The 12,680-nt window shown below is 40.0% G+C and overlaps 1 protein-coding gene across 2 annotated transcripts in view; it reads left to right on the forward strand.

Annotated features, from left to right (window-relative positions):
- The window catches only part of MDGA2 (MAM domain containing glycosylphosphatidylinositol anchor 2), a 660,176-nt gene that overhangs the window by 188,379 nt on the left and 459,117 nt on the right, over positions 1-12,680 (forward strand). The window lies entirely within an intron of this gene.

A 12,680-nucleotide genomic window follows, 5' to 3' on the forward strand; every position in this document is an offset into this window, starting at 1 on the left:
ATATGTTTTCAAGGAAGTAACAAACAGGATTATATATGATGATAAAAGTGCGTCAGTTTTGTCCCATGCATAAAACATTATTGAGTGGGGTTTCTTAAAAATTAGCCTTGTCCTGAACTCAATATACCATTGTTGTCTTATGAAAAATTACAAACCTACGACCCAGTTCTGCGAATGCTTACTCATGGGCTTAATTTCAGAACACACGTAGTCTCATTGACTTCAGCTATTGTGGTGTTTACTTATCAGCAGGATTCAGAGAAATAGATGGATTATTTTTTCCTTAGCAAAATGAGCAGGAATTCTTGGCTGCAATTCAGTGCATTAGTTACTGGAACTTTGGGTGTACTAACTTTTTATTTCTTCTTGTTGCTCTTCATCTTTGGGCAATACACAAGTGTAATTAAAATAAATGGAAGGATATTAAAATTAAAGGTAGAGATAGAGTAAAAAGCTTTTTGACTTGTTTGAATCAAAACAGAGAGAGACCCTTTAAATACATGACCCAAAAAAGCTGGTGAAACAATCATAGAAAGAGAGACAGAAATAAACAAGTGTCCAGAGTTCAGGGTCATACAACATTTTAAAAGTGAATGCTTATGAAAAAAACACCGATTGAATTTAATGCAGATGATTCAGTGGACCTTACAGAAATCTAATAGGGTCCCATAGAAAATATTCTTACAAACTTGTGGGGTTTAATAGATCTTTTTATAGCATGCATTACAGGAATCAATTTAGTCATCTCCTGAAACAATGCACATGGGAGATGAATAAGCAATCAGGAAAAAGAAGTGTGAACTACAAGTAGACAAAAGCAGCAATAAAAGATCTTTTAGTTTATGGGAGTTGGGGGGAAAATTCATTTGTGTGGAGTGGCTCTGTCTCTCTCTGGCTCATTTTGTGCACAAGATAATTCTAAGTTCTTCTGACACTTTGCTGTGAACACAGACTGCTTGGTGGGAACAGGAAAACACTCCTCATCCTGTGGGATGCTTCTTTGGTCTGTGTGTGGGCACCAGTGTTAAATGCCAAGAATCATGGGGTGTAAGAGAATGCCTTGGCAAAGGGGAGAAACCACGTTTTTGGCCCTGACAGGAGCATGTTCCAGTTGACTGTTAATGAAATCTATTGAAAACCATGGAGACAATCCAAATCTGTGTGTGCTGCCACCTGCCGTTTTCTTCTGACCGTGCGGCTCATTCGTCTGCAACAGATTCGAAGCAATGCTGATTTCTGTCCCCATGGAAAGGTTTGCTGCTATACGCTGACAGGAAAAATGTTTACTTCAATGGGGTCAAGTCAGATGCTAACAGTGTGCCTTTAATCACTGTTAAGTAAAAACTAATGGCATGCTTGAAAACATTGCTTTACATGATTAGCCGTGGACAGCTTTTTGCCCCGGTTCATGGGAAAAATGTTTGCATATTTCTGACTACAAAGAGGTACAGAGCCTGATGAAACCTGGTTACGAGCTAATCTTAAAAAAAACAAAAAACAAACACACACAAAAAAAACCCTCTTGGAGTAAGGGTCTGAAACAAAACTCACTGAAGACCAGAGAGTTTCACATGAATTTCAGTGGTTTGAATCAGGCCCAAATTGTTAAGCAAGGACATGACCTGACTCAAACATTTATAGTGAGGACAATCAAAACCAGGCTGTCTTCTTATATTTGAATAACTAGGCAGATATTTGGGGACTTGCTCAAAAACAAGCCAAATATTCAGTTCCTCTTCAGAAGTCTACAGGAATTCTAATATAATTAGTTTTAAAATGTTCACACAACAATGGTTTGCTGTTCGTAAAGTTACTCAGTGCTATGTTATTGTCATGCCAAGCTATACAAGTGGTGCTGAAGTGTAACCCCTAAGAGAAATGCTCCCTTTTAAGAATGCTTGCTACTTGCATGAAAGTTGTGACTCTTCTGAAACAAAATTTTACTGATTTTTTTATCTATTGAAATCATTAATAGTGACCTTGACTCAGCCTCTGGATGCCACGAATGAATAAAATTCAAAATGTTTAGCTTACATCTCTATCAAACGACTCTATAATACTACATCTCTACCCTGCCATCTGTTTATAGTCCACACCGTCAGAGAGTGCAGATAGATCTTGTGCTGCATTCTGCATTAAACTCTGGCTTTGGCTGTTTGCTCAAGGTGTGGTGGGCTCCAGAGGCCTGGATTGTCCATAAGAGAGTAACCCGCTTGTCTCAAAGAGCTCAATCTCAGGAAATGACCAGTGATCACAACAGGTATGAAGAGATACAGTGAGAGAGACATGCTCTCAAAATACCATTAAGGGCTTTGTAGATAAGAACCAACTCTTTGAACTGCATCCAGAAACAAATGGGCAGCTCAGATGAGAAACTTCATCCCTTGCTCCCAGACGAATTCAGGGCCACAATGATGCAGGCATTGTCACCTCCAGACTGTAATTCACTGCATCTGAAGTTGGATCGGAAAGCAAGTCAAACACTCCAACTTGCTCAGAACACGGTTATAGAAGTTCAGGCTGCCATGAACCCATCGTGCCTTTGCCTTTGTTCCGCTCCCTCCCCAGCCCCCCAGTTGGCTCTTGCTGCTAGTTCAATGCCTTGGTCCTGAACTTCAAAGCCATTAATGGGTCAAAATCCAGCTACATTTGACATTGTGTCTCTGCTTATAAACTGCTACGCTAGTTGCATTCCTCTGGGGCAGTGCAGATCAGAAAGCCCAGGAGAGCGGCGGATAAGGCATTCTGAGACTATGGAATAAACTTCTGAGATGAATCCAGAATCTGATGAACTTTAGGTCATGTTGCAAAGCCTTCTTCTGCACCATAACCAGAATGACACAACTGCTACCTCTGATCCCCTTCCCTCTGGAAAAAAAAAACAACAACCCTACCCCTCAGCAGGGAATCCCATAAAGAGAAAAGAAGCAAAGAGATGCCATGAAGTCTACTAGGGACCTCACTCTGCCAATCTAACTAATGTAGAAAAGTGCTCAGAGGATATGATGTTAGCTACAGTACAAAACACTAAAGGCTTGTCCAAACTAGAATAAAAAGATGTTGTGTTTGCTAACACATTTTGACAAACACATTTTAAATGTGAGTGTGGACAGGGAACGTTATATTTTAATTCACGTTAGTAGGACAAGGGGAACCCAAGAGAGTCGATGACAGCCAAGCTAATAGTGTCTTAAAAATACAGTCAGTATAAAGGAACACTAAAATAAATTATAGCGAACAGGCAAAACCACAGGAGTTAAGAATTTTGAAAACGTCTTAATGTGTCTTGCATATTTTTTTAAAAATGGTTTTCCATTGTATGAACATATTGTTTAAAATGATTCAGACAAGAAACTATTACAATAATGTTTTACAGCTGTTGACGTTTTCTTGTATTTTCCTCACGGGGTGGGGGGAGGAGAATGATAGTGCATGCAATTTTCCATCATTTATTTTCCCCTGTGAAAAGCTTGCCCATAACAGTGGTTACTGAATGCTGCTGAAATGCCAATTCTATCATAATTCTCTTAAATATAAGCTGTGAACTGGGAGAAGCTATAAAATAACTTGTTCTATTTGCTAGTATTTTTTTTTTGCATGTTCCCTTTTTACATATTTCCTTCTAGAAGAAAATTCCCCATCAAGATGACACAAATTTATCCATCCTCACATTTTCTCTGTTCTTCTTTATAAAAAAAAAAAACACGCTCTATGGACATGGGTAATTTTGCTATGGCTTGGTATTTCCATGTGGGTGTACTGCAGTGAAGCACAGGTACAGATACAGATTAACATGGGCAAGGCATTGCCACTGGAATCTCTGTTAGGTTCCTGAGATCTTAGTTGCGGTGTTTCCTCAATCCACAGAGATGCACTGTACTGCTGCCACAAAATAGGACATGTTGTCACACCATGGCAGTGTTTTATTTTGCACAAGATTGGTTGTCAATTGACATGAAATGGTTTCATTGGCCCATAACATTTTGGCACCTGAGGCGGGGAGCTCAAATGACGCCCCCGTGCCCCGTTGCTTGGACCAAAACTTTGAAAGGTCTCAATTCTGCCTTCTTCCTGTTCTACTCCACTCATGGTACTGCTCTGCTACCTACCCCAATAAAGGAGAACTAAACTTAAAATGCCTTGTTCAAAATTTTTAAGTAACACTTAACTTTCAAATGCCTGAACAGCAAATGTAACTTTTCTTGTCTGCAGAGTAAACACTGGCACTTTTATCTGTTTGAATAATCAAAGTGGTGCTTTCTGTGCCTTCTTGGTTGTAAAAATTTGAACTGCTTCCTGAAGGTCCACAGTCTGGGCCAGCTCATGGTCTCTTGAGATGGTTGCAAGGCTGACCAGCCTCTCCTGTGTCATTTTGGAGTGTAGATGTGTTTTTATTAACTTCATCTTGGAGAAGCTGCGTTCTCCACCAGCAACTGTTACAGGAAGTGTTAGAAGTATGCGCAGAGCAACGAAAGCATTTGGAAAGAGGGTGGTCATCTTATTTCTGCACATATATTCCAGAACAGCCTTTGGAGTTGATCCTGCTTAAATGTATCTTGAAAGGACTTTCAGTTCATCACCTAAATCACTCGCATCAATATCGCTCGTGTCATCATGTGTCAGCACTGTGTCTAGTGCCCTGCGTTGCTGGTATAGGTCTTCTTCAGGTATAGTGAGGAGTTTTGGAATATCATACAACATCCCAAATATACTACAATGTTCCTTGAGCTGCATGAAACGTTCTTCAGCTGACTGTATTGCACAATCTAGCACGTGGTTAAAGAATTCAACTTTGAATTGTTGTTTGGGGTCTCTTATGGGATTATCCCAGGCCTCGTAATCAAAATGTCATCTTCTTCGGTGACTCTTGTAGTCTTGAATGGGTGGGAAAATCACTTCAGTGTGAATTTCCTCTGCCAACTTCTGTGCACTCTTCAGAACGTTTTGAAATCCCTCATCTTACTGATAAGACTGTAGGTATGACATTGCTTTGTCCAGTTGTTCCATTGCTCCAGATATATCAAGGTCAACACCTTGGAGTCTCTCTTGCTTACAACATTTATTTCAAACAATATATCATGCCACAACATTAAGCCACCAGAAATGTGAAGTTATGTATGTTTCTGGTGATTCCATTTCCCTCTGCCACTGTTCTCCCACAAACAGTTCCTGTCGTAGCATTATCCTCCATAATGGCAACTATGGCATCATCTATCTTCCCAATTTGGTGTTTGATAGGCTTTATTGCCTCCACTCAACTTTCCCATCGTGTGGCACTCAGTGGTTTCAGTGTCAGAGAGGATGTTCCCAGATGTTGCTTCAAAATTTGCCATCGATGAGTTGATACAGAAAAAAATACATAGATGCTTTGAATTACATTAAAAAATTCATCAGCCTCACTAGAAGCTGATGCTGCATCACTGACCACCAAGTTCAGTGAATGAGAACTGCTTGGGATAAAAAAAGCTTGAGGGTTTAACTCTCGGATCTGTGTCTGCACTCCTCTGTTCTTTCCTCTCATGTTGGCACCATTGTCGTAGCCCTGACCTCTCATGTCAGCTGTCACAATTCCATCTTTTTAAGAAGCACATTTGCGATAACAGCTCCTGTAGTATCATCAGTGTCAATAAATTCTAGAAAATGCTCTCTGACAGTCACCATTGCAGGGACATTTTCACTAGATTCTGCTGTTGTTACAAAACACATCATTAAAGTCATTTGTTCCGTATGGCTGATGTCAGGTGTGCAGTCCAGAATAACAGAGTAATATCTTGCTGACTTCAGATCTGCCACAATTTTCTGTTTGACTTGTTGCCAGTAACTGTATGATCTCATTTTGAATTGTTTTTCCAAGGTAGTGGTGTGTGTACATTTCTTGGGTGGTGACTCTTCTTAGATGGTCCTGGAAGACAGCATCAAACTCTGCCATCAGCTCCACAATCTTAAGGAAGTTTCCATTGTTTGGCACATACAGCTGATCTGAAGTGCCATGCAGTGCTAGGGATTGGGTAGCAAACATTCTCACAATGGCAATGAGCCTTTTCAGAACGTTTTGCCAGTAAAGAGCCACTGATGCAATCTTCTCTTGATGCTGATCATCTATGGTGGCCTTTAACCTTAGTCTCATCTCAAGCTCTTTCCACCTATGGAATGCTCTCTGGTGATTTGCTGCCTTCTCATGGCATGCCAGATTTCTAGCCAGAGCTTTCCAGTCCTTTGTTCCTGGAGAACCCGATGTGGCTGTAACATTAGACTGGAAGAGTTTGCAACAAAAACAGTATGCAGCATTCTGGGTTTTTGAGTACATAAGCCATGGCCTCTCCACTTTGTCACCATTGGGGATTTCATGCCAGTAATGTGTTGGATGAAAACTTCTATTTTCATTGTCTTTGGAGAACATGAAGTTTTTCATTTGCTGTGGCCCATGCAGTACAAGGAAGTCCCTCAGTCTACTGCTCAAGTGGGTCCGCAGTCCTGGATCATCTAGACGTAAGGAACTAAACTCAGCAGCAGCTATTTCTTGCACCTCCACCACACTCTTCTCTGATCTACACTTTTTTTCAGGAATGTGCATCGTTACATTCATTTGAGATGGAGATACGGATGCTGCAGTAGCTACCAGGTCACCACTCACATCCTCACTGGGGCCGGAAGGCTCACCGTGAACATTTGTGTCTGTGTATCTCTGGAGAGCTCCTTCCTGCTTAAATAGAAAAGCTTCCTTTGCTTGCTTTCTTTTTCTGAATGCTGCCCCAGAGGGGTGTTTTCTTCTTTCACTCATGACTGCTGTTCTGTGCCAGCTCTCAACACTCAATTGAAGGGGATAAATAAGCAGGCTGGTAGCAGGGCCTGAGCGAGGGTAGATATCAGCGTCTTAAGGGCCTAACTGGCTCCTACTACTTCAGTTGACTGCCTGTTCTCCTCAAGTGGGTTCAGGGAAGCAGCAGGAAACAGGAAGCTCCCTGAGAAGCTGGTGTTAATCAGTCCAGGTTCCTGGGGGTGCTAGAGAGATACATAAGAGGCTCCTCCTCCTCCTCTCTCCCTGCGGCTTCTGCTACTTTCTCTTATTCCCTTTCACCTTTTCTTGTGCCTGCCTATTATGTCTCTTGTGCCCTCTTTCCTCCAACACAGCTCTCCACCATCTCTGTGCATCTAGAGCAGAGACAATACAGATGCACCAGCAGTAGACACAATTTTCTACACTCTGGGCCCTTGTGCCCCCCCCCCCAAACAGTCTGGCACCTGAGTTGGCCGCCTCAGTTCTCCTCATGGTAAGTCCAGCCCTGTCGGCCCATTGCGGTGAAGTCCACCCCAGCATAGCAGGCTCTATAAAGCACCATACCCCCACTCAAGGCCTTAGAGTGAAATTCACCAGGGCACAGAGGGCTGGCACGAGGTCTATGTGCTACTTAAATTCCACTTAACACCTGCCTTGTGCTGGCCCTTTGCAGCAGGATGCCTTTCACCTCAGGGATTAAAGTTATATACCAAGGCTAGAGATGAGTCTGATGCAAAACCTGATCTGAATAATGACAGTGCTTACAGTATTGTTCTATAGATCTCAAAGCTGTTCAAATAATCATTCCCATTATTACAGAAGTAGAAAGAGAGGCAGAGAGGTTAAACGAGTTCCCCCAGATTGCACAGAAGGTCAGCAGTATAACCAGAATGGAACCCACATCTCCTGAATTGCCATCTTGTGTCGCATCCATCCAATCATACTCTATACCAAGCAGCTTTAGGGCTCTTTCAGATCCAAACCTGGATCTAGATCTGAATTTGCAAATGCCCCTCTTTTTAAAATGGGCCAGACCAAAACCAGGAATCCAAACCATCTTGAACTTTGCAGGATTTGAAATCTGGATGTATTTGTTTTGCTTGAACCAGCGCTGTTTTACATCATGTGTTCCTGAAAAACAGTATTATTTATTTCCATTGTTCCTGCTACGTTCGTGTATATGTTATCGCTAAAGTAAAGGAGAACATGTTTTTATGCTTGTCAGCAAAAAAAAAAAAAATTATAATGTTTTTGGATAGAAGCTCTGAAAATTATAATTGCTGATAATTTACTGAATTAAAAATCCTGATGGATATTTTAGCAATGTATTGGTACCATCCCTATGCAGCAATCCATCTTCATCTTGCTTAAAAAAGAATAGCTAGGAAAATTAACCCAACTCAAAAGGTAATATGTAGCACATTTGTTCTGCTCTTAATAAATCAAGGAGCAGCAGTAAGCTTCTTGTTATGTGTTTGTAAAGTGGGGTACTTGTGTATGACTGAGGATCCCAGGCACTACCGCAGTAGAAATGAATAATAATAATAATAATAAATAATAATAGTATTGCAAGAAATGAAAATTACCAGCTTTTACACACAAGGAATATTTCATTTTCAAGACTTGAGTGTATGCAAGATGAAAACAGCATGTTTTGTTTTGGCAACAGAAGATGTATCAACTATTTTGGATTCCTTCTTTTACTTTATTATTCTTTCTTCAAAAGGGATGTAGATCATGTCTTTCAACAAGACATTATCTTTGGAAGGTGGACAAGATATATTTCAACTTGCATGTATAATACGACCAGTAGACTAACAATGGAATTGAGGGTAAACTGAAGGCAATCTGATTGAGGGTAAACTGAAGGCAAGTCTGGAGAGTTTCCAAAGAGGCATTAGCCAAGCAGGAAAAAAGGGTGCCAGATAAGGAGGTCTAAGAATAAGACTGGCAGGCTATGGCAGATCTTTGCATATATACTGGGAGCAGGGGAAAGTCCACTTGATATCCTCAAATGCTTCTTAAAAGCATCCTGTGTTCCATAAGCTAGTACCTTGAAGTCAATGGACCTACTTGTATTTATAAAGTTAAGCTCCTCCAAAAGCGTTTTCAGGATCAGTGCCTTTGTCTATTAGAATTATAGGATGTGAAGATGGCAGAACGCTAGAAAATGTATTACATAGCAGAGAACAATGCTTCCTGGGCAGAGGAATACTTTACATACCCAGGTAGTTTGTCTCTGTCTTCAGCATTCATTCTTACTCACATGCAGGCCAAGAATCATCCTTTCAGTTTATGTTCATGCAGAATAGTCAGAAGGAGGGAAAAAAAATCTCACCATCATATTTTGTCATTGTTTTTTTCATTGCATTTTATTTTTTTGATTCTTACCAAGAGTAAACCCAGTCTTCAGTACCATGGGATACTAATTTATTTTATTTTATTAATGCAAAGCAAGATCATGATTAAGTTCTTGTTGACCTCTCTTAAAAGCTGTGGGTTTACTAAGGCTTTGTTTATTAGAATGAATAACCAATAACCATGGCCTAGGTTGTTAAAGGAATCGGTAACTGTGCTGCCTCTATGCATCACCTTTTCATGGCATTTTGTTAGCTTTAGTTTTATTGAAACCAAGTAGCCTAAAGTGAATTGAGTTCAAAGAGGAACACAATTCAGCAAATGTGTTGGGCTGGCATCTAGGTAACGTTGGACAAGGTATCACTGGTTTCAAGAGAAAACATTTTTCAACCACTTCTCTATTTTGTAAATTATTTAAAAGTGGGCAAAAATAATAGATTTTCAAAAACTGGAGGTCACTTTTTGTAGAAAATCACACACATTCACCCTCATTTGTGCCTAAAAAATTGGGTAACTACACATGCAAATAGGTATTTGAATGTACAGTTAAACAGAAAAATACTTTAAAGCATTTAGCACCTTTTTCAAGAGTCAAGCAACTATAGAATATCCCAAAGGGAACTCTGTATATAGATTGATTGATTGTAATCACTTAATCCTCCTTCTCTCCAGCACTGAAATGCCACTGTCTCTGGGGTAGGATATGTCAGCTGTTTTGCATTACCTAGCAACATCCCATGCCAACTTAGAACAGGGAGTGAAGCATTTTGTACACATTTGAAACTACATGATGAGTTTAGGCACTTAAAATATAATTACCTGACTTTATATTTGCTAAAATGACAAGGTTAGTACTCTTACCCTTTGAAAATTAATTGTATTCTTAATGTATGGGAAGCACCAAGAATTTGCAGCAGGGTAAATATATTACATACACAACAACCCCCCCCCCCAAAAAAAAACAAAAACAAAAAAACCCACAAAAACCAACAACCCCAAAGGGAGTAACAAAACTTTCATTTTCTAATTATATTGTGGAAATATTCCTATTTCTCTTGTAAAAGTAACAGAACAAAAGAAAAAAGAGAGAAAACTTAAACATTTACCATAACGTGATTTTTCTCATTTGTTAAAAAACTGACATTTTTTGTCTTTTAGTTTCTTGTTCGAAAAAAAGAGAATTATTTTTTAACAAACCCAAAAATGTGCATTAAAACATGTTTATATATAAAAAGGCCATTTTTCATTGGAAAAGATTAAGATAGAAATGTTTTGATTGGCTCCACTCGGAGCTGGCTCAAGAGAAGAGGGACACCTGGTGGATCAGCCAAGGACCATTTTGCGCTTGCAGTTATCCAGACTCCATCTGTGAATGCAGGTACAGGTCTTCGGGCCAACTTTTTGCATGGATGTGCCTCCATTTTTTGGAATGCTTAGCTCATAATGTATTAGTTGCCTTATTATGAAATAAAGGAAGATTAAGACAACTCAACCTCATTTTAACTGTAATTGGCTAATAAACTCCAACTGAGTTCTCATTCACAGATGTCAGTCTTTGTCTTGATGGGAGGTGATTAGACTACGGAACAAGTTTTATTTGTGACAGCTTTAACAAAAGAGATTAAAGGCTCTATTTACTAATCTTATACACTCTCATGTAAACTTCATGACTTTTGTTAATAGATTTCAGAGTAGCAGCCGTGTTAGTCTGTATACGCAAAAAGAAAAGGAGGACTTGTGGCACCTTAGAGACTAACAAATTTATCTGAGCATAAGCTTTCGTGAGCTACAGCTCACTTCATTGGATGCAAGTGAGCTGTAGCTCACGAAAGCTTATGCTCAGATAAATTTGTTAGTCTCTAAGGTGCCACAAGTACTCCTTTTCTTTTTGTTAATAGAGTTACCCAAAGTCCATGGACAAAAAACACAATAGACGTAATACAAGTCTTGATTTTAGTAAGGCATCAAATACAGTTCTGTCATGAAACCTTAATAGGAAAATTAAATGTAAATTAGCTTGGTTATAAGTGGAGCCTTATAGACTGAAAACTCCGAAGGATCAAGGCAAAGAGTAATGAGCATTCTGTTCAGTGGTGCTGCAGCAAATGGTGCTACTGGAAGCAGTATTAGGTCTCATGTTAACACTTTCATTTTTAATAATCCGTAAGAGAAGCTTATCAGCATGTTGTCTAAAAACACTAAGACAGCTGGGTAAATAATTATTTTAATTGATTTTGTAATAATTAACAATTTGTATAGGGCTTGATCCAGAGGCCATTAACGTAAATGGGAGTCTTTCCGCTGACTTCAATAAACTTTCAGATTCCTGGTGGAAAAAATTGCTTCTCTGCTTGCTAATTGTCTGTAAATAGTTACTGATTGTCTTCAATTTATTGGTTTGAAATTATTTGCCGATGAATAATTCCTGATGGTTAGATTATGCTTGAGCATTAGTATTCAGTATTTGAAATTGGCTACTTTTAAAAAAAGACAAGGAGTACTTGTGGCACCTTAGAGACTAACAAATTTATTTGAGTCTCTAAGGTGCCTCAAGTACTCCTTTTCTTTTTGCGAATACAGACTAACATGGCTGCTTCTCTGAAACCTGGCTACTTTTAGTTGGCCATGTTGCTAGGTCACTTGCTATGTTTCTGTTCATTGACTAGATAAGCATAAGTCTTAGATGCCGTGTAGTTGTAGCCGTGTTGGTCCCAGGATTTTAGACACACACAAGGTGGGTGAGGTTATGTCTTTTATTGGATCAACTTCTGTTGGTAAGAGAGACAAGCTTTCAGGCCACACAGAGCTCATATTCAGATCTGGGAAAGAAATTCTCAGCCTCACAGCAAAATGCAAGGTGGAACAGACTGTTTAGCAAAAGTAGTTAGCATATTGTAAGGGACCATTCAAGGTAGAGTGGCCCATTAACACCTCTGCAGTAATGGGACAAAAAGGGCGGTGGGAGGGGTAGAGGGTTACAGATTGTTGTAATGAGTCATAAATCCAGTGTGTCTGTTTGGCCCATGATTTTGGGTGTCCAGCAGAGTAATGAATTTAAGCTCCCGGACTCATCTGTTAAAAGCATTGTGCACGTTTCCTTTGAGGATGTGGGCTGATAGGTCAGATCTGGAGTGATCGCTTTGTGGAAAGTGTTCACCCACAGGGGATGTGGTGGTTTTGTCTTTTATCCTTTTCCTGTGTGAGTTCATTCCAGAGAATGTAGTGATTGTCTGGTTTCACTCATGTAATTGTTGTTGAGGCATTTAGTACACTGGTGCACAGGTGCACCACATGTTGTGTTAGGCTTGTGTTGGATCCATGGATCCTAAAAGGTGTGTTGTGGGGGGTATTGATCATTGTAGCAGTGGAGATATGACTGCAGGTTTTGTATCTGTTGTTCTGGCAGGGTCTGGTGCTGCTTTGAGTTGGTGTGTCCTGGTCTATGGGGAGCTTGTTTCTGATGGAGAGGTTGGGGGGTTGTTTGGAGGCCAGAAGAGGGGTTCCAAAAAGATTTATTTCAGAATGGGGTCCTCATCGAGTATGA

The sequence above is a fragment of the Dermochelys coriacea genome, chromosome 6, assembly GCF_009764565.3.
Source record: "Dermochelys coriacea isolate rDerCor1 chromosome 6, rDerCor1.pri.v4, whole genome shotgun sequence".
NCBI lineage: Eukaryota > Metazoa > Chordata > Testudines > Dermochelyidae > Dermochelys > Dermochelys coriacea.